The following is a 22271-nucleotide window of genomic DNA, read 5'->3' as shown; positions in this document are numbered from 1 at the left end:
CCGGGTGAACTTTGTCCTAGCTTGATTCTTACAGAGAATAATAATGTGCTGTACGGTGACTGTCTTCCTGTTCCATGAAAACGTTATAAATGTGGAATTCAAGTTTGCCTTTGGAGGACACCTTTAGTGAGTACCGTGAGTAATTTGAGTCCCATATAAGCCCTTCCCGGTTATGCCCTTCCTAATATAATGTCTCCTTAATAACATTTTGAAAGAAACAACCCACCCACAAGTTCAAACACACTTCAAAAGCACAAGGACAAAATTGTCAAGAAGGTGAGGTGGAGTTGTCACCTCTCAGACATGGCAGACATTCCACGTTCATATACTCATGCTTTAACCCATTTTGACTTGAGATCAGATTCTAAAAATGTCTTCTACATCCTGACAGTTTTCTGAAAAAGCTATGTTTCTATGTCAGTGGTTCTTCGATTTTTCAAAAATAGCAGACCTACAAGCTCGTAGCGCGCCACTCGGTGGCGCGCTATGAGCTTGTAGATCTGCTATTTTTCAATAGCTAAAGCATAACAATGCTAACACCAAAAGGGGTTCCCGCCCAAAATGGGTTAAGTATATCTGAATATAACATGACACTATGACTTATTCTATATAATCATGACGACGCCAAGGCTGCGTTCACACTGGTAGCTACAAAGCTACAGCCTATCATTCATTTTCAATGGAAGCCAGCAAGCATGCCACGATACTGATGCCCCAGAGCCTTTTGATGCTTGCTATAAAGCTACAGAATAAAGTTGCGAGCCGGGGCTTCAACTTCACACTAGCAGCTACAAAGCTACAAAACGAGACAGTGTTGTTTATTAATTTCCACTCGCTGTCTCGATCTCTTCTTTGCACAATTCCTGCCAGGAATGAGGAGCAAACAAATTATTCAACAGCCGGATCCCTGCACTTTTTAACCCACGCTTTTATTTCCTTAATATCTTTATTGAGCGTATTGCACTTAAAGGAGAACTTTAGTTTTTTTCAACCAAGGTTCATGTTTTAGGTTGTTATTAGAGAAGATAAAAGATGAGTGTTCATTTTTTTCTTTCTTTAGTTTTAGGGATTTTAGCTGTTTTTGACAGGGGGGGCATTCGAGCATGGGGCAAAATGTGTATTTTTTTACAAAATGTTATAGCGATTTATTTTTTTATTATTTACTATAGTCCTACTAGACCCCAATAAATTACATCTGGCCACAAAAGATCACGAGATCTACTGAATGTGTCAAACTGACATATTGAGCCTATGACACACAGTGTGGCTTCCCTCCAGTAGGCCTCCTTCACATTCAGTAGATCCTGTGATCTTCTGTGGCCAGATGTAATTTCCTGGGGTCTATTAGGACTATATAGTAAATAATAAAAAAATAAATTACCATAATATTTTGTAAAAAAAAAAGTTTAAAACTCATCTTTTACTTTCTCTAATAACAACCTAAAACATGAACCTTTGTTGAAAAAAACTAAAGTTGTCCTTTAATATACACCAAATCTGCAACAGATCTGCTGCCACTGCACAACAAGCATGGCAGACGGTTGTGTATATTACAGGAATCTCCCGTTGAACTTACCAACAAACTCCGGTAAACTCCCGTAATGTACCATCACACCTGTATATTACCGTATATATTACTGTATATGGCTGCTAAACTTGTGGTTTCCGGGCAAATCTAGTGCCCATAATTGTATAGCTTCAAGTCCTACACCTTCCAATGGCCCTGCCCCTGACTTCTCGTAATACGTTTTAAGACATACAGGGCAGTATTATGCGTGTCTTAAGTACCAGTATCAATGCTGTTTGGCCACTCAGAATAGCCAAACAGCATTGATCACGCCTCCATGTCTTAAGTTAAGTAATAAGACCTGGTACTTAAGACACGCATAATACTGCCCACTAAATCGTTACCAAGAAATGTCTTTACCAGTGTGTTCATAAAGGTAGGTACCGTAATAACATGTATTATATATAAGATTGAACTGCTGGGGGAAACCCCGAAAAAACCTGATCAAAGTCGGGGGAACCGATTACCGATATTTAAAAAAATTAGAGGTCTGAAAAAAATTAACATGGTGAAACACATCTTGATGATGTCATCAAGATGTGTTTCACCATGTTAATGATTTTTTTTCATAACTACAGTTCTAGGAAACACAGAATGGGGGGACCTTTTTATTATTTCCACACAACAGCTCTAAGGTATATTAATGACATAGTAAAATGTTGAAAATGGGTGGTTTCCCCCTTTAAGTAACTTGTGATGGTTCAAACTAGGGTTTTCTCATGATTCTGAGTTGATTGCTAGCACATATTTTTCACTACAACCACTCCTTAGTGGAACAACTGCCACGCCCACTTTAGCATTTACATATAAAGTTGCATTTATTTCAATTATTCCGAAAATATGGAGGGGGTGAACGATGAAGGGGAAAAGTGGGTGGTCCACCAGGGAGTGGTTATTGGTTCCCCCGACTTTGATCAGTTTTTTATGAGGTTTCCCCCGGGAGTTGCATTTCAATGTTATTAAACACCTTTAGAAACACATTGGTGAAGAAATTTCTTGGTAACGATTTAGATCGCAGATTGGTCAAATATCTGATAAAATGCCCTTCGTATATGGATGGTCTGGGAATTGAAAAATAAACTTTACACATCACTGCACTAGTAATACACTATCGCGCGCACACACACACACACACACACACACACACACACACACACAGGTTTATAATATCCTTTGTAAAGAGGCCATGAAGAAAACAAAGCAAACAAGTTAAACTATACAGAGTTAAATTAACCTTCAGGATTTTGCAGTGCACATAATGCATCTGTTGCTGAAAGCATTTCCTTGGATGTCGGCTCTCTGAGGCCTAATTCATACTTTGTCGCTCAACAAAAATGACATATTGTACTTGTTGGCTCTCTAAAGGCTAATTCATGTGTTGTCGGTCAATAGAAATTACATTTTTAATTGTAATCAGTGTCACGTGCTGGTGTGGTGCATGAGAACTAAAATGCAGGACAGGAACTATAACGTACTTTAAGTTCCTATTCATTGGTATCATTGAGGTGACCATGGCTGTGTGTATGGTGGCATATCCTGGGCCAGTGGTAGACAGCAACAAAGTACATTAACTGCAGTTGAATACTGTACTTAAGCACATACTTTATGATATGTATCTGTACTTTACTTGAGCATTACTATTATTGTGTTTTTTTTGGCATAGCTTGGCTTGAACATATCTTTCCCCACTTGATGGTATCGGCTCTAGCATGCGTCTTTGCCTTTCCATTAGGCCAAAGTACCTGCTAATAGGAAGAATGATGTGACATTGTCTGGGATAGTATGTGGCGTCGCATCGAACCAAAAAGGCATTTATGTGGTCGGACGCATGCACAGTAAACATCGCTTGAGTAAAATGTCTGGGTGTGTCATGGCAGGTTTGCATTGATTAAAACCTAGTGTACGGTGTGTGTGTACGTGTTGATAATGTGCTTTAAGATGAGTTGTGGTGATACTGGAGCGTAAAGCTATCATCCTATGATAGCGGTATTGTTTGGGCAACGGAGCACAGAGATACAGAGTGGCGGAATAAATGCAACCCGCGCAGATTCTAATATTATATTACGATATTGCATGTGTTACATAATGTCCTTCTGCACAGCGTGATCAAGTACCAGGAGGCACGGCCCAGTAATGTTATTGACGGAATGACGGTACACTGTCGGATGCAGTGGCTCAGCAATCTCCCCCAACCTTTTTTTCTTTTTCTTGGAGCCCTGCTCTGACACAATTTGACACACATGCACTTGTGTTTTTCAGACGTTAACCACGCATGCAAACGAACAGGACAAATAGCAGCTTTACAAGCTCACACCTGTCACATTGCGATATGTTGTGAGCTTGTAGATATGCCCTTTATTTTAATTGTGTGGAATTTTTGAAAGATGAACAAAAATGGACTATTTTTGACAATATAATCACATGCCCGATATGGGGGTAAGTAAGTAAGTACATTTTATTTATAGAGCACATTTCACAGACATCATAGTCACAAAGTGCTTCACAACAATAAAAACAAAACATGTCAATGGTAGTAAAAGTGAATAATAAGAATACAAATAATAAGAATAAAGCAAAGAAAAAGACAAAAAAGAAGAAGGCACTTGTAAAAATCAAGAAATCAGTACAGCACTATGTTGGGGTGCCAGCTTGAAAGTGCTATGATATCATGCAACATGTTTAACATTTTTGGACAAACAGACAAGGCCCCACAAAACGCCCCTGTGATCCTTGGCGCACCCACTACTAGACCCCATGGTTGGGGAACAATGCAGTAGCTCATAGGTGGCGAGTGAGACGGAGCATGGAAAGGCTAATATTTGATCAACTGTAGGTTGACAGACATTGAATGAAGTGCCTTAACGCTGTGATATAAAATGCATCGATTTAAAGTCTGCCCCCATGTGCAATAGCCTTAGTAAGGCTGAAAAACAAAAACTTAGGGGTCCTTTTTCAAAGTCAAGGAATGCATTTATTCATTAGAGCTCTTATTTATGAATTATATGTCATAATCAGCAGGTGGTGTATAACACCTGTTTGTGACACACACACACACACACACACACACACACACACACACACACACACACACACACACACACACACACACACACACACACACACACACACACACACACACACACACACACACACACACACACACACACACACACACACACACACACACACACACACACTTTTAATCTGAGAGCAGGCATATTGATATACATTTCTTCACATTAAATTACATTACGTTTTAAATACGCAATTTGATGCTGATGTAACAGGAAAACCTGCATATTCAGAGACTTATAAAAGTATATATATAACTGTTATGCCCCCCTCTCTCTTTGTCCTTCTAGTTCTCTCTATCTCTCTCTCCTCCACTATCTTTCTCTAACTCTGTCTGTCTGTCTCTCTCATACCTAGCCCCCGCACGTTCACACGCACACACGCACACACGGACGTACGTGAACGCATGCACGCACACACAAACTACTACTACTACACTCTTCTCTCTGTTGTAGGCAGTGTGCAAGCGCAGCGTTGCAACTGTAAGCAGGCCGTCTGTCAGCTAGCAGCTCTTCATCACCATGCAGCAGCAGCAGCAGTCTCACAGACACACAGACCCAGTCATACGGAATAGAATTGGAATTATGGAGCGGTGGCTGAATTATGAGTCCTCTCAGCAAGGTCCTGGCTGAATGAGTGGAGCGAGCGAGACGCCACAGAAGCTTTCCGCTGGGTGTTATGAATCGATGTCAGGCTGTCTAAATTAGAGGCGGTGGTGGGGGGGAATATTTGGTTTGTAATCTTAAAGCGAAAAAAACTAATTTAGGCTGCCATGTGCAATTAGTTGATGGGATGGCTAAGAGAGAGGTTTGGAAATGGTCTTGACAGACGGAGCCCATCCTTACATTGAGTCAGTTTATACATACAGCACTGTGCATTACTGTATGTTCAAACCAGGACTTGAACAGTTTTAGTCTTCTCTGTAGATGACATACAATGTACTGCAGTATACTGTAGTGATAAGTCCACAGGGTTCAGATTAACATTCAATTCATAAGATTATTGTACCAGTTTAAACACCCATGGGGTGTATAATTTTTTCAAAATGTTTCGAACATTTAAATAATTTTCTGCGAAAATAGGAGACTTGCTAGCTCACAACAACTTTCATTATTGTCTTTCCTTCACCCATTAAGACCGGGATCGCATCCGTGTTATTTTAGATTTGAGGTAAAAAAAAATGTATTATTTTATACTTTGGCTATTCAAAAATATCAGATCTACAACCTCATAGACCGAGCTCTGCTATTTTGGAAAAAATTGTGACAATTTGTGCAAATCTCTGAATAATATACTTTGTATTCTTATAAAGCTAACATTTTAACTCAAATATTTGCTTCTGGGGGTCCCTGGAATTAAATATTTTGAGATGGGGGTCCAGTCTACTGATATAGAAACATAGTTTGTTTTATTTATTTATATATTGTCACATCCAAAGTTTACAGGTGTATACATTTTGCAGTAACAAAATATAATCAGAACAAACAAAGGACAAAGTAGGACACCAATATGAAATTTACATAAGGTGTGTGTTCAAAAGGAAATAGGCAGAATATCATCTTTTATATCATATCATCTTTTGCAAGTAAGAGAAAAACAATATTGTATGCAACGTCAAGGGTTTTCAGATTCATGTCTTCAAACAGTTCCACAAATTGTGGATCATGTTGTCAAAGGAATTGCCTTTTGCTATGTCTTGCTTACAGCACTGAATGTTTCACGCATTTAAACATTCTCTAATTTCATAGTTGCCTTGGGTTTCAATTAAATGGAACTCAACATGAATTAAAGCTAAATCAACTGGTTTGTTTTTCATAAATGAATAGCCTACTGCTTCATCATAAGTGTCACATTAAAGTAGCAAAGATAGCTGATCTACAAGTTCACAGAGCATAGATTTGTTTTACCGTTAGTAAAAGGCCTGTATTCAAAGTTTTACCTCAGTAAAAGCAGCCTACAAAAGTATTGGTATCAAAATATACTAACATTACTCATTATGAATGGCACATTTAGGCCTCACTCAGACCTTTACTGCATTGCTGTATGCTTGTTGGATGAATGTTGTGTAGTGTCATGGCCGCCCCAATGCATTTCCAATGGGAGTCACATGGTTTGACACAACATTTGTGTTGTATGAGGGGGAGGGGCGCAGTCGAAACACAGCCGAAAGCCATACAACAGCTTGTAGTCCAAAATGTGGACTACAAACCATGTGACTTCCATTGGAAATGCATTGGGGCGGCCATGACACTACACAACATTCATCCAACAAGCATACAGCAATGCAGTAAAGGTCTGAGTGAGGCCTTACTTTCCACAGTATGTTCCACCAGTGGGATCTTTCATTTGACAGCATGAGTCATTTTGAATGCATCGCTTAATTGTCAAAGGAGAGGTCGGGTCATGCGCAGCACACGACACGGCTGGGTCTACTAGCGCGTACACATGACACCAGCCGGTGACATTGGGCAAAGCAAGCCTGATCATTAACCGTGGCCGGGGGGGGGATGCCTGGCGTACAGTGGCGTAGGATTAGCAGAAAGTGTGGTGTGCATTAGTGCCGTCACTCTTGGCCACTCTGAAGCTAACATGACTTCCATTCCAAGTGCCTCCCCCTCCTCCCCATGGAGGCGGGACGTCCCCTGGTCGATGAAGATTTATCTCCATGTGTCTCCCGGAAATGTAAGAATCTAATAGATATTCATGGTTGGGCTCTTTTTAATCTAGGAGGAGTAGACACATCTGTGGTGGATTTGGGGGCAGAATAGGACTTCCAATTTGTCATACTCGTACAAGCACAGGCAGTAAACTCCAGTGGAGGAAAGTAACTAAGTATTTTTGTAAGTAAGTACTGTACTTGAGTACAATTCTGAGGTACTTTTAATTTACTTGAGTATGTTCACTTTCAATACTTTACTCCACTACATCTCATAGGGAAGTACTGTGCATATTGGACTCCACAGCAATTATTTTGAAAATGTTTGTTACAAGATACTTTGTTGATTTACATTATTATTACAAAACATACATTAACCAGTTAAATTGGTTAATGTAATAAATCCAATCATGCATTGGATTTATTTCTACTTAGAAAATCTACAAGCCCACAACTTGTTGATCTGCTACTTAACCTTTTGTACGTTTACTTTGTACATTAGACTTATGTGTACTGTGTATATTTTAATGACAATACTTTTGTACTTTTACTTAAGTAAACTTTCACTTTTTAAATCTGGATAATAACCGTATAAACCGTATAAACAAAACCGTGCAATTCTGAATTCTGAGTGATCAAATGTGTCTTCTGTCGTGTCCTCTTTTGGTTTGTTTGTTTGTTTGTTTTCTTCTGTTTGTTTTCTGTCTCCCCCCCTCGTTTGTATCGTGTGTATGTGTGTCTGCTTTGGCGTTAAGTAGTAGTAGTAGTAGTACTGTAGTAGTAGTAGTAGTAGTAGTAGTTTAGTTTAGTCAATGAACATTAAATGTATAAATTAGATTTGTTTTTCTTACAACTCTTGTAAAGACCAAAAAGGTTTAGGCCTCACTCAGACCTTTAAAACATTGATGCATGCTTGTTGTATGAATGTTGTGAGTGTCATGGCCGCCCCAATGCATTTCCAATGGAAGTCACATGGTTTGTAGTCCACATCTTGGACTACAAGCCGTTGTATGGCTTTCGGCTGTGTTGCGACTGCGCCCCTCCCCCTCATACAACACAAATGTTGTGTCAAACCATGTGACTCCCATTGGAAATGCATTGGGGCAAGCTGTGTCACACCCTTTGTATACAACAAGCATACAGCAATCTGTTGCGACCGTGTGAGTGAGGCCTTAGGCTGAAACCAATGGCTTATTTTGCCTATCCTTTTAAAAAAGTATGATTATATTGTGGTATTGCTACTTTTACCTCCGAGTACTTATTCCACTACTGCTGGGAATAAGGTAGTGAGTAAAGCTATTCATTAGTATATCTGCACAGCACTCCCTGACGGAACGGTATTGATTGTAATTCATTTGTAATCACACTTAACTTGACTTCCTTTACAGAAGGCGAGTGCAGAAAAGTTTGTCAAGTATTTCTAATAACAGTGCGTGCCACATTGGCCCTCACCAATGCAATCACTTCACTTGTTAATTATTACAGTGGAAAAGGACATACTAGTTTGTCAAGTATTTCTAATAACAGTGCATCACCAATGCAATCACTTGTTATTACAGTGGAAAAGGACCTACTATTAAACTTTTTTGCGGTGGCTAATAAGCCACTGCCCATAGCCACCCATTCCCTGCGTCAATCATTTTTCTATGCAATGTTTCTTTTTAAACACACACATTTTTCCTATTGTTCACCCTATTCCGGGGTGAACATTAGGGATATGGTTTATCCCAAATGTTTATCCCTGCATCTGAGCTTGTAGATCTGATATTTTCCCAATTTTTGAAAATTGCTGAAACTTTTTTTTTTTTTTTACATGCAACTTAACCTGGAAGAGGTTAATGTAATATGTTAATCTTAATATGCCTATTTATCTTCTGCCGCTGCATGGTAAACTTAATATAATTGAGTTGACAAACTAGCAGTAGAAGTTGCAACTAGAAAAGTGCTCCTGAGCACTCGTTCCTGAATTCAGCACCATGGACAGAGTCACAGCTAGTCTCAGTGCCACAACATTAATTCAGTACCATGGACAGAGTCACAGCTGGTCTCAGTGCCACAACATTAATTCAGTACCATGGACAGAGTCACAGCTAGTCTCAGTGCCACAACATTAATTCAGTCCCATGGACAGAGTCACAGCTAGTCTCAGTGCCACAACATTAATTCAGTACCATGGACAGAGTCACAGCTAGTCTCAGTGCCACAACATTAATTCAGTACCATGGACAGAGTCACAGCTAGTCTCAGTGCCACAACATTAATTCAGTACCATGGACAGAGTCACAGCTGGTCTCAGTGCCACAACATTAATTCAGCACCATGGACAGAGTCACAGCTGGTCTCAGTGCCACAACATGAATTCAGTACCATGGACAGAGTCACAGCTGGTCTCAGGCCTGGCAACAAGGATTAAGCTTTAACTTGTATACCTATTCATTCATTCATTCATTCATTCATTCACAAATCATACCCTCCCATGGTGTGTATGTGTTTCTGAGTGGGTGTATGCGTCTACAATCACTACTCAAAACACATTTTTGAGTAGTGACCATTTTCTTCTCATCCTCACACATCTCGGTTCTCAGATTAATTAATTGGTTAATGATAGATCTGTTTACAGAAATAGAGTTTGACAGTATGACTGATGATGTGCTGTGAATGCACAATATATATAAAATATGGTTTAATAACTAAAAATAATTCAGATTCAAAACGGTAGAATATTGTGCTTAACCACTTACAACCGGGTGCCCCTATTTTCTGGCATGTCATTATTGTCAAAACGTGTTATCAAAAATGACACTAAAATGCAGCTACAAGCTCAGAACAAAGTAAATGGTGAATGGTGCATTTATCTAGCGCTTTTATCCAAAGCACTTTACATTCACCCATTCATACACCGATGGCGGAGGATTTTTGATAATTTTATTAGACAATGAGATGCAAAACAGTACAGGGTACAGTAACGCACATTTGGCCAAAAGGACATCACCGAAGAAAGACCTTGCAGTCTTGTTTCCATCCGGGTCCTATGCATGCATTCACAACAACATCAACAATAACAACAACAACCATTTAATTAAATATCTCAACAAGACATTAAATCTATGTACGGGTTGGAAAATAAATGAATTGGAGAGGGGGGAATAGAGTTATGGCTTCTGTTGATCGGATGACAGTGACAGGTGCATTTTCAGTCCTTTCTTAAAGGAAACTTTAAGAAAGGACACCATGCAAGGCACGTACCTGCACATCAGGAGATATTTGGGGTTCAGAGTCTTGCTCAAGGGATTGACTGGAAACCTCACAGTTCACATGCAGCCATTCTACCCTGAGCCACTGCCGCCCTTGTGACACAACATGTTGTGAGATTGTGTAGAAACTGTCAGTAGACGCCGAGTGAATGTTGATGGTGTTGATCATCACAATCCCTTGAGCCGGGAATGAAGACTTAACCCATTTTGACCTGAGATCAGATTCTAAAAATGTCTTCTACATCCTGACAGTTTTCTGAAAAAGCTATGTTTCTATGTCAGTGGTTCTTCGATTTTTCAAAAATAGCAGACCTACAAGCTCGTAGCGCGCCACTCGGTGGCGCGCTATGAGCTTGTAGATCTGCTATTTTTCAATAGCTAAAGCATAACGTAATGCTAACACCAAAAGGGGTTCCCGCCCAGAATGGGTTAAGACAATATCAAACATGTTTGATTTTGTCAGAGCAGTCGAGAGAGAGAAAAAGTCTGTATTAAGACAGAGTGAGTGTGTGACTAAACGGGGGCCTGTGATGAGGTAAGGCTGCCGTTGATTTCACTCCGCCTTCGGAAAAATGTGTCCAAGACTTTAAATCACTTCAAATATTGAAGTCTAAATCCTGCATTAACTAACGGATAAAGGTGGTGGGGGGAAAGAATCCCTAACCACCAGGCAGGAAGGGAACTACTGCGATCTTCAAACATTCTATACTTGAATAGGTTACTCCGTCTCTATCTCATGAATAGATATTGATGTATTTTCAATACATCATTTTCCCTTTGAGAGCAAAGTGGGAACTTTAACCCATTTAGACCCGGAGTTAAAAAACATTCACTTTGAAAGAAATATATTCAAAAGATTTGCGCCACATTTTTGACGATTTTTCAAAAATAGCAGACCTACAAGCTCGTAGCGCGCCACTCGGTGGCGCGCTATGAGCTTGTAGATCTGCTATTTTTCAATAGCTAAATTATAACGTAATTTTTCAAAACACCAAAAGGGGTTCCCGCCCAAAACGGGTTAACAAACACACTTGAAACACACAGACTATAATAATAAATGTGCAGCCGTGACAAATTCATTCTCTCTTGTTTTCCGCATGCAAGTGTACAAAAGACCCAGGTTGGTGTAATTAGGAGCCTTTCAGTTGCAAATCGCAAGGCTCGGAGAATTGTGGACCGTGCAATGGTAAATGGTGCATTTATATAGCGCCTTTATCCAAGGCGCTTTACATAGATTGTGCATCAATTGACCCATCCACACACATACATTCATACACCGATGGCGGAAGAAACCATGCAAGGCACTAGCCAGCACATCGGGAGCAATTTGGGGTTCGGTGTCTTGCTCAAGGACACTTCGACACTAACTCTGGGGGAGCCCGGGGGTTCGAACAGGCAACCTTGCGGTTACCATCCAGCCACTCTACCCCTGAGCCACCGCCGCCCTGTGTACTGCTTGTGTATGTACATCAGTCTCCGACTCTCTGAGCATGGATTACCCCACATTCAAGTGGGTTTTAGTCAACCAAACGCAGGTGTGAACACAACCTCCATAATTCAGTGGGTCAAGCCACGACGGTTTCACCATAGTGTGGAGTTTTCTGTTAATAGGTGGGCAAGACACACCATAGACCACAACAATGGTTTTAGGCACGAGTGCTGATCCAGTTTCTCTACTCGACTTGAAACGTGGACTATCTGTCTAGCTTCATTACTCTCCGACTGAAAACTGCAGAGTCACGCCCAGGAGGAGATTCAGCTGCGCAGGCAGTGTTTTGCAAAAAGCCACGTCTGTCTGTGTCAGCCGATGGTGGATATGCATGACACACACGCAATGCTTTCACGGGTGGATTATGATTCTCTCCCTCTCTCTGTGTGTGTGTGTGTGTGTGTGTGTGTGTGTGTGTGTGTGTGTGTGTGTGTGTGTGTGTGTGTGTGTGTGTGTCTGTGTGTGTGTGTGTGTGTGTGTGTGTGTGCCGTCATAGGCAGACATGTATCCCGAGAGAAGACAGACTATGCACCCACTGCACACAAAATGAAGTGGAAACCGAGCTACACTTCCTAACCATCTGTCCATTGTACCAAGACATCAGAGACACATACTTCCCACAGATTACAACCACACACGAGAGATTTTGAAAACATGACCAATGACAAAAAACTCCCATATCTGCTGGGCGAAGTACAACAATGTGCAAACACAGCAGCAAGATTCGTGAGTTGCTGTGATAGGAGAAGGATATCAAACGGAACACAACCACCCTAAAGACTAATCATTGTGTATATTCCTGCACTATACCTGCATCCAGTGATCTTGGTACAATATAGAAATTGATCTATTGAAGATTCTGACGTTCAAATGTACATATGTTTTGTTTTGATTGTATTGCTGTATTGTGCTTTGGCAATGTAAACGTATGTTTTCTCATGCCAATAAAGCCCTTTGAATTGAATTGTGTGTGTGTGTGTGTGTGTGTGTGTGTGTGTGTGTGTGTGTGTGTGTGTGTGTGTGTGTGTGTGTGTGTGTGTGTGTGTGTGTGTGTGTGTGTGTGTGTGTTCTCCATGTTCCCTTTTGGGCATTGTAAAAGCCACTGGGTATTATTATTTTCTTAATGATTGTTTATTGAGCATAATCTGCGCTTTTAATCAAGGGACCATTGCAATGTGCGCCTGGCACTTTTTTCCCCCTGTTGATGCTGCCGGCCGTTTATGTGGAAACTGTAAAGCAGGACAATGTGGTTGTTCTGTTCAGCCATTGCCCGAGCGGATCAGAATGATTATGTTCATAATTGAGAAATATAGAGAAATGCTGTGTTTCCCAAACAATGGGGAGGACCCATTTGTATGGGTGGTAAGTAAATATCCCTATTTTATGTTTCCTACAAAAAGAGATTCTCACTTATTTCATTAATTTCTAATGCTCATTTTTGTCATTTTGTTTCTTGAGCTGAAAGGTTGTTGTCCCCTTGTCAGAAGTCGGTAGACGTTTTGGCTCCTCCATGGGAGTCACCTTATCTGAAGGAGACATGGAGGAGAGAGATGCTAATTAGTTTCAGCGAGTGAAATCATTTACCGCATGAATCGTAGCACCCTATTCTGGGTATTGGGTGTAGTAGATACAAAGAGACTTACAGTAGCTATATACACCGGTATATCTTGCGTGTGACTATGGCATTGTATCCGAAACGTTAATGTTACTACAGTAGGAAGAACTGAATTCTAGATATCTTGAAATACAATTTCTACTAGTAAGAATGCTACTAAGGGCCTGGGCCGTGGCTCAGCGGTCCAGGCACCTTGGCCGGTAGGCAGAGTCTGGCAGTGTGCCAGACTCTGGCAGTGTGTTCGACTCCTGATCCCGACGGCCTTTACTGCATGTCGTAATGTGTGCCGCTTGGGATACTATTTACATTATGAAGAGAGGATATATACAAACACAATTGATGTTTGAGCGATGGAAATAAGTGAATTAGCACAACACCTCAATGCCCCATTCAATTCAATTCAATGCAATTCAATTCAATTCATTGAGGGCTTATGGTAGGGGAAATAGCCAATAATGCACTTTTGCACAAAATAACACCTGGACCTCTTTGGTGGGGACGTAACAACTACAAATAAAGGTAAGAAAGCCTTCTAGCATGGAACTCTCCTTTAAAAAAACGTTTTCAAATATGTGTCAATGTAGATCGGCTAGTTGAACTATTTTAAAAATGTTTTTCAAAATAGTAAAACATGGGAAATAAGCTTAGGGATAAGAGGTAAGGGATAAGGAGGGCCCTTAGAGGGGTAGAGAAGGGGGGAAAGGAGCACCCAGGAGACCCCGGTCAACTAAGGTTTAATCCATTGAGACCTGGAACGCATCCATGTCACGTTAGCGTTTAACCACATTAACCATTAACCCATTTTTGGGCGGGAACCCCTTTTGGTGTTTTAAACATTATGTTATAATTTAGCTATTGAAAAATAGCAGATCTACAAGCTCATAGCGCGCCACCGAGTGGCGCGCTATGAACTTGTAGGTCTGCTATTTTTGAAAAATCGTTAAAATGTGCCTCAAATCTTTCCGAAAATTGTCATGATTTAGAAAACTTTTTTTTTTTTAATTTCGACGTCAGGCCTGAATGGGTTAATTAACAAAGACTACAGGCAAGTCACACACTGCCACAATGAATTGTGAGATGAATATTGGAGAAAAAAAAGAAAGAAAAAAAACCCATAACAAACCAACTTAGATTTCACAGTCATCAGTTGTTTGTATTCTGCCTTGAAGGAAGTGCATGAGATGGTTTGCAATTTCCTTCTGAGTGCTGCAGGGGGATTCGTGATTACAAATTTATAGAGCTTTTAAATTATTCATGTATTTTTTTAACTACTCTTAAAAAAACATCTAAAAAGGAAAAATCGATTGATGCCAGCTTGCTTTAAAAATATGCCTCTGTCTCTCTGTCTGTCTGTCTGTCTGTCTGTCTGTCTGTCGAACGGGGGGGGGGGCTCCTCACTGGCAGGTGAGTCAGTAGGATGCAGTGACGACATAGAAATGTGTCTGGGGATGAATCAATTGGCATAACGACTAAACTGGGGAGAAAAGGGGATCAAAATAATTGGCTACTAAATAATTGGCTACTAAAAAACAAAAACAAGGTTATCTACTGTAATAATGGGAGCCACATGAGCAAGTCTATGAGTTCAGACATCTCTCTGAGTCCCTTGGGTGGGGCACTAGCCCCTCCTATGCACAGCTTTGTGTGTGTGTTTACTTTGTACCAATGTGATGATTTGATTGGCTGAGCACGGAATGTGATGATGTATGTACATTATGATAAGAGTGCCCCTCACTGATTTTTGAGGGGCGCTAGCCCCTCCTATATTCAACTATTAGTGTAGATTTAGATTTCCGTCTTATACAAACATTAAATTCCCATTGACAATGAATGGGTATTTACACCATGTGTCTGAGCAAATCGGCTTAGGGTCTATTTTTGTCCTACACAAAGGACAAACATTACATTCCCATTGGCAATGAATGGAGAATTTTACGTCATAGTGTCTGAGCAAATAGACATGTTACGTCATGATGATGTATGATTATAAGAGCGCCCCTCACTTCACATGGGTGTGATTTTTGAGTGGTGCAACCATAGGGTGCAGCCACTCCAATGCCCAGCTCTGTCCATCCGTCCCAGTGTCTTGGTGTCCCTATCTATGTTTAGGGTACCAACAGGGGGCGTTGTTGCACCACTCACATCAGACAAGTCAGATTTCTTTATAAAATACATAAGATGTGAGAATAATATGCATGGAGGTATACTTGGCCCACTGATAGTGTGCAATGATCATCGGTCCAGCAGTTTGCAATAATGAGAGACAGAGAGAGACAGAGAGAGACAATAATGAGAGACAGAGAGAGACAGAGAGAGACAATAATGAGAGACAGAGAGAGACAGAGAGAGACAGAGAGAGACAGAGAGAGACAGAGAGAGACAGCTGCACAGACAGACAAAATGTACCGTGATTGATATAAACCCAAAGAAGTGGGGACTAAATTATTAATTAAAGAGAAGACGGGCAGTCCCATTTGTAGACGTCTCGTCTCTTACAGGGTAGCAATAAAATTAAAGCATCCTGCAAACAGAGAAGTCCCTCAGGAAATGGGCCAACGTTTGACCGAATGTAATGTAATGAAAATATAAAATACTTCCGAAGGGTCCTTGTCTGTCTTTTCTCATGAAGTGAGGCTGTGATGAATCATGCATCAGATCAAAGTGAAGTCAACGCTCTGCCGGTCCTCAGGGGTCACCGCACCAACAGGTTGGCTTGCGCGGCCGTCCGCCGTCCCTATGGAGCCTTGGAGGATGTCACCGCCGCAGTCCCCTGTCCCCTCGCAAGACGAAGAAGCCTCATTAGATATGGGTTTTATTTAGTCCTTTCTGACGACAAGTCTCTTCCTCACTCCAGTGCCTCCGCAGCTGGCACTTGTTGGCTCCATCTGTTAAGGGTATTGTCTATGTGCTTGGTGATCCAGAACTCATTATCATCCCACCTCCCCCTATACACTATTGTTCTTCTGCTAATATGGAGGCTCTGATGCAATCTGTCTCAAGTTTTTCTGTTGTCTTTTTTTTTTAAGCACAACTTTGAGCGGAAAGCTGACTGAGGAGGAAAGAATGCATGCCTCGCGTCGAGTGTTTTCGAAGAAGAGTTCTGCCTGATATATGCACGGCCGTACGGCGGTGCCATGTGCCCAAAATAGCCACTCTGCAAGCTAGGTTGCGAGCTTGCGAATTGGCTATTTTGGGCGCGTGACACAGCACCAAATCAGGCTTTCCGTATGCAGACAGAGCAGAGAAAATAGGTTTCCCACTTATATGTTGTCTCTGCGTAAAGGCCGCCGAACGGGCCACTTTGAGAATGCATGTCAGTATGCGCGAGATAAACTTCATGAAACGCCGGGGCAAATATTGAATCGCAACATGCAAAAGGAGACAAATATGCAGTGAGACAAAACCGCGATAAGATAAAGCAATCCCATATATGCAGTACAGCACATTGGCTCTCCGCCCCTTATCTGGAGCAGATTGCAAATGTGCCTCATCAGCTATTCACAGTATCAGCTCTACAGATGATTGCTCACAGTCAGACAGCTATTGTTATAACTTGCATTGTGCAAAAACGTGCAGGTAGACGTGACCCGAGTATATACACAATATGTGTTTAATCTAGCGTAATATGTGGGACATTATGCATAAGCAAGGGTATATGCAGATCTCCTGGCGGAGGCTCTCTTTTACCTAGGAGCTATAGAGTATGTGCAAGTACAGGAATGTGACCTAGTATGCACAGTAGGCCTTAGGTAAAGAAAGTACATGCAGAACATATGTCGCACAATGAGCAGAATTATGGGCAGAACCCTGCATGACCATTAGTTCAGTGCAAAAGCAGCAGATGGACACAGTTGTCCACAGTGGTAGACAGAGTATATACTGAAGTACATACTCAAGCAGGCTATTCAAAAGGTACAAATTATGAAGTCAAATATCTTAATAAAGTAAATAAATACATAAATACATTGTGCAAATACCAGATCTACAAGCTCACAGCGTGTCGCATATTACTGTATTTGAAATGTACAGTAGTGGAGTGAAGCACATGTGCCTGCAAAGAAAACGAATACTCCACAAATGTGCTAAAGTAACAGTACTCAAGTAAGTGCACTTTGTTACGGTCCACCACTGGCCTCAGGTACAGAACGTTACTGTCCACCACTGGCCTCAGGTACAGAACGTTACTGTCCACCACTGGCCTCAGGTACAGAACGTTACTGTCCACCACTGGCCTCAGGTACAGAACGTTACTGTCCACCACTGGCCTCAGGTACAGAACGTTACTGTCCACCACTGGCCTCAGGTACAGAACGTTACTGTCCACCACTGGCCTCAGGTACAGAACGTTACTGTCCACCACTGGCCTCAGGTACAGAACGTTACTGTCCACCACTGGCCTCAGGTACAGAACGTTACTGTCCACCACTGGCCTCAGGTACAGAACGTTACTGTCCACCACTGGCCTCAGGTACAGAACGTTACTGTCCACCACTGGCCTCAGGTACAGAACGTTACTGTCCACCACTGGCCTCAGGTACAGAACGTTACTGTCCACCACTGGCCTCAGGTACAGAACGTTACTGTCCACCACTGGCCTCAGGTACAGAACGTTACTGTCCACCACTGGCCTCAGGTACAGAACGTTACTGTCCACCACTGGTCTCAGGTACAGAACGTTACTGTCCACCACTGGCCTCAGGTACAGAACGTTACTGTCCACCACTGGCCTCAGGTACAGAACGTTACTGTCCACCACTGGCCTCAGGTACAGAACGTTACTGTCCACCACTGGCCTCAGGTACAGAACGTTACTGTCCACCCCTGGCCTCAGGTACATGTTACTGTCCACCACTGGCCTCAGGTACAGAACGTTACTGTCCACCACTGGCCTCAGGTACAGAACATTACTGTCCACCACTGGCCTCAGGTACAGAACGTTACTGTCCACCACTGGCCTCAGGTACAGAACGTTACTGTCCACCACTGGCCTCAGGTACAGAACGTTACTGTCCACCACTGGCCTCAGGTACAGAACGTTACTGTCCACCACTGGCCTCAGGTACAGAACGTTACTGTCCACCCCTGGCCTCAGGTACAGAACGTTACTGTCCACCACTGGCCTCAGGTACAGAACGTTACTGTCCACCCCTGGCCTCAGGTACAGAACGTTACTGTCCACTACTGGCCTCAGGTACAGAACGTTACTGTCCACCACTGGCCTCAGGTACAGAACGTTACTGTCCACCACTGGCCTCAGGTACAGAACGTTACTGTCCACCACTGGCCTCAGGTACAGAACGTTACTGTCCACCACTGGCCTCAGGTACAGAACGTTACTGTCCACCACTGGCCTCAGGTACAGAACGTTACTGTCCACCACTGGCCTCAGGTACAGAACGTTACTGTCCACCACTGGCCTCAGGTACATGTTACTGTCCACCACTGGCCTCAGGTACAGAACGTTACTGTCCACCACTGGCCTCAGGTACAGAACGTTACTGTCCACCACTGGCCTCAGGTACATGTTACTGTCCACCACTGGCCTCAGGTACATGTTACTGTCCACCACTGGCCTCAGGTACATGTTACTGTCCACCACTGGCCTCAGGTACAGAACGTTACTGTCCACCACTGGCCTCAGGTACAGAACGTTACTGTCCACCACTGGCCTCAGGTACAGAACGTTACTGTCCACCACTGGCCTCAGGTACAGAACGTTACTGTCCACCACTGGCCTCAGGTACAGAATGTTACTGTCCACCACTGGCCTCAGGTACAGAACGTTACTGTCCACCACTGGCCTCAGGTACAGAACATTACTGTCCACCACTGGCCTCAGGTACAGAATGTTACTGTCCACCACTGGCCTCAGGTACAGAATGTTACTGTCCACCACTGGCCTCAGGTACAGAACGTTACTGTCCACCACTGGCCTCAGGTACAGAACGTTACTGTCCACCACTGGCCTCAGGTACAGAACGTTACTGTCCACCACTGGCCTCAGGTACAGAACGTTACTGTCCACCACTGGCCTCAGGTACAGAACGTTACTGTCCACCACTGGCCTCAGGTACAGAAAGTACTGTCCACCACTGGCCTCAGGTACAGAACGTTACTGTCCACCACTGGCCTCAGGTACAGAACGTTACTGTCCACCACTGGCCTCAGGTACAGAACGTTACCGTCCACCACTGGCCTCAGGTACAGAACGTTACTGTCCACCACTGGCCTCAGGTACAGAACGTTACTGTCCACCACTGGCCTCAGGTACAGAAAGTACTGTCCACCACTGGCCTCAGGTACAGAACGTTACTGTCCACCACTGGCCTCAGGTACAGAAAGTACTGTCCACCACTGGCCTCAGGTACAGAACGTTACTGTCCACCACTGGCCTCAGGTACAGAACGTTACTGTCCACCACTGGCCTCAGGTACAGAAAGTAGTGTGTTGCCTAATGTGCAGTATTATGGATGGACAGAGCCCTGCATAAACATTAGATCAGTGCAAAGGCAGCAGACGGGTCGTTGTACAGCGCAGAGAAAGAGAGTACTGTGTTTTTAAACTTAACTAAGAGTAGCAATACCACATTGCAGACATATTCTGTTACAAGTAAACGATTTTCAAAATAACAGATCTGAGCTTAATTGTAGATAGGCTATTTTTGAATAGACAACGTATCAAATAAAGCCTAATTGGTTAATGCAAGTACAAGTATCTCAAAACTTGACTCAGGTAAATGTACTTGCTTTCCACCACTGACGGCAGGTTTTCAGTGTCAGGGGTCAGGACACTCTGTAATGGGTTTCAATCAATGGGTGAGCCTTCATGGCTGACGAGGCTCTAACAGAAAGAAAAACTGTTTCCTTCGTTCAACCCTCCAAATTTAATTTGAGTTTGAGGTCTCTTCATGCTACCTTAGCGCTGCCCTTCATTTACCCCTTAGCAGTAACAGCTCACAACACACTAAAATTAGCTAGCAGTTCAAAGACTGCCTGCCAGCCTTGCTGCAGTTCCAACAACATGCTTTTTATTCAAATTGACTGTCTTGGATCAATTTATGACGGTTTAAGCAGGCCTATTTTTCCACATAAGAAAACATCATTTACTTCTGAATAGAGATGGTTTATCAGTGTGTGAGTGATGTTAACAGTAAGGCATAACAACTGTGCAGTAAACTGTATGCAGTTTGCTGTATAGTCCGTGCATGTATAATATTCTAATATAAAAAAAATCACACCCGTGTGAACTGAGTGGTGCAAGGTCTTATATAGCCTGATCAGCTGTGGTCACTGACGTAATGTCAGTGACGTAATGTCTCATTCCGGCCAATCACAATGCACCATGCTCATTTGTTGGTACGAACAGACACGTAGACTAACAAAGCCAGTTGTAGGAGTGGTTTACACCACTCAAAAATATAACATGATAGAGCACCTGAGTCTGATATCACTGCCGCTAGAGGGCGCTATTATTGAGTGGTGTAAACCACTCCTACAACTGGCTTTGTTAGTCTGTCTGTCTGTGTTCAAAAAATGAGCACGGTTGCTATGGTCACCCAGTTCACACGGGTGTGATGACATTACGTCAGACCACAGCTGATCAGTCTATATAAGACCTTACACCACTCAGTTCACACGGGTGTGATTTTTTATATATATAACTGTTTTCCAAAAATAAACTTACCACCCCTGAAATTGTACTCGTATGGATATGAAGCATCAACTGACGGTGGAAAAAGTACTAATTTACCCAAGAGTAAAAATTTTCTTCATTTCTTTCACATAGCTGACAAAATCGCCAGGGTGGTTTGTTAATAATCTTATATGACGCGATCACAGATTTGCCTGTGGGAAATACAGAACACAATGTGACCCAGGAGTAGTGGGAGCCACGTCAGAACTATGGTACTCTACACTACAGTACCTATATAATATAATATAATTAAACCCATGCGTCTTTTAGACGCTTTGTCTTGTTCTTGATTAAAAATGATCAAAATACACGACTGAGGCGAGCAAGCGTTATAATCCATACTTGCATGTCTCAAGAGCACACAGCTGCTTGCGCTCAGTGTTCAACAAATACGCTTTGTCTTTCGTGACAACAAATCCAACAGCGTCTGGACGCGTTTCTTCCGTTTTGTTTAATTAGTGCCGATGACACTAATCAAGCCTAATTGATGTGATTATCGGAACGCAAACTGCGGCATATTGATTGGCCATCTATACACACTGGACAAAGCGTGCTGGTGCATTCATTGGCAGAGTGCCACACTTAGCTGTGTGTTTGTTTGCCCATGCAAAGGACAGTATGTTTTCTGTTACTGGACCCAGAAATCAAACAGTTATATGGGACCATCAGTTTGCCGTCTGCAGAGAGCCCATGGTCCGGGTATAGTTGTTACCTCCTTACAAGGCACTCTCAAAGCAAATTGCCTTCTTAATATGCCGTGTATCGTAACAGGTAATATTTAAAATTCTGCAACCGCAAATTACCCCAGCTCTAATAGATGTCTCTGCCTGCTAGGTCGATGAATAATGCAAATGAAACTAATTCTTCCTGACCCGGTGCCAAGCATAATGCACATTTATATGCCTTGTCGGTGGAAGATGTGGGGG

General features: G+C 42.4%; 1 protein-coding gene across 4 annotated transcripts in view; it reads right to left on the bottom strand.

The window, feature by feature from the left end:
• Positions 1–22271, bottom strand: part of LOC306917653 (uncharacterized protein) — a 144418-nt gene that overhangs the window by 90809 nt on the left and 31338 nt on the right. The window lies entirely within an intron of this gene.

Source organism: Electrona antarctica (genome assembly GCF_951216825.1).
Source record: "Electrona antarctica genome assembly, chromosome: 24".
Classification (NCBI taxonomy): Eukaryota; Metazoa; Chordata; class Actinopteri; order Myctophiformes; family Myctophidae; genus Electrona; species Electrona antarctica.
Note: the sequence above shows the minus strand (reverse complement) of the source record. Positions and strands in the feature narration are given on the sequence as shown.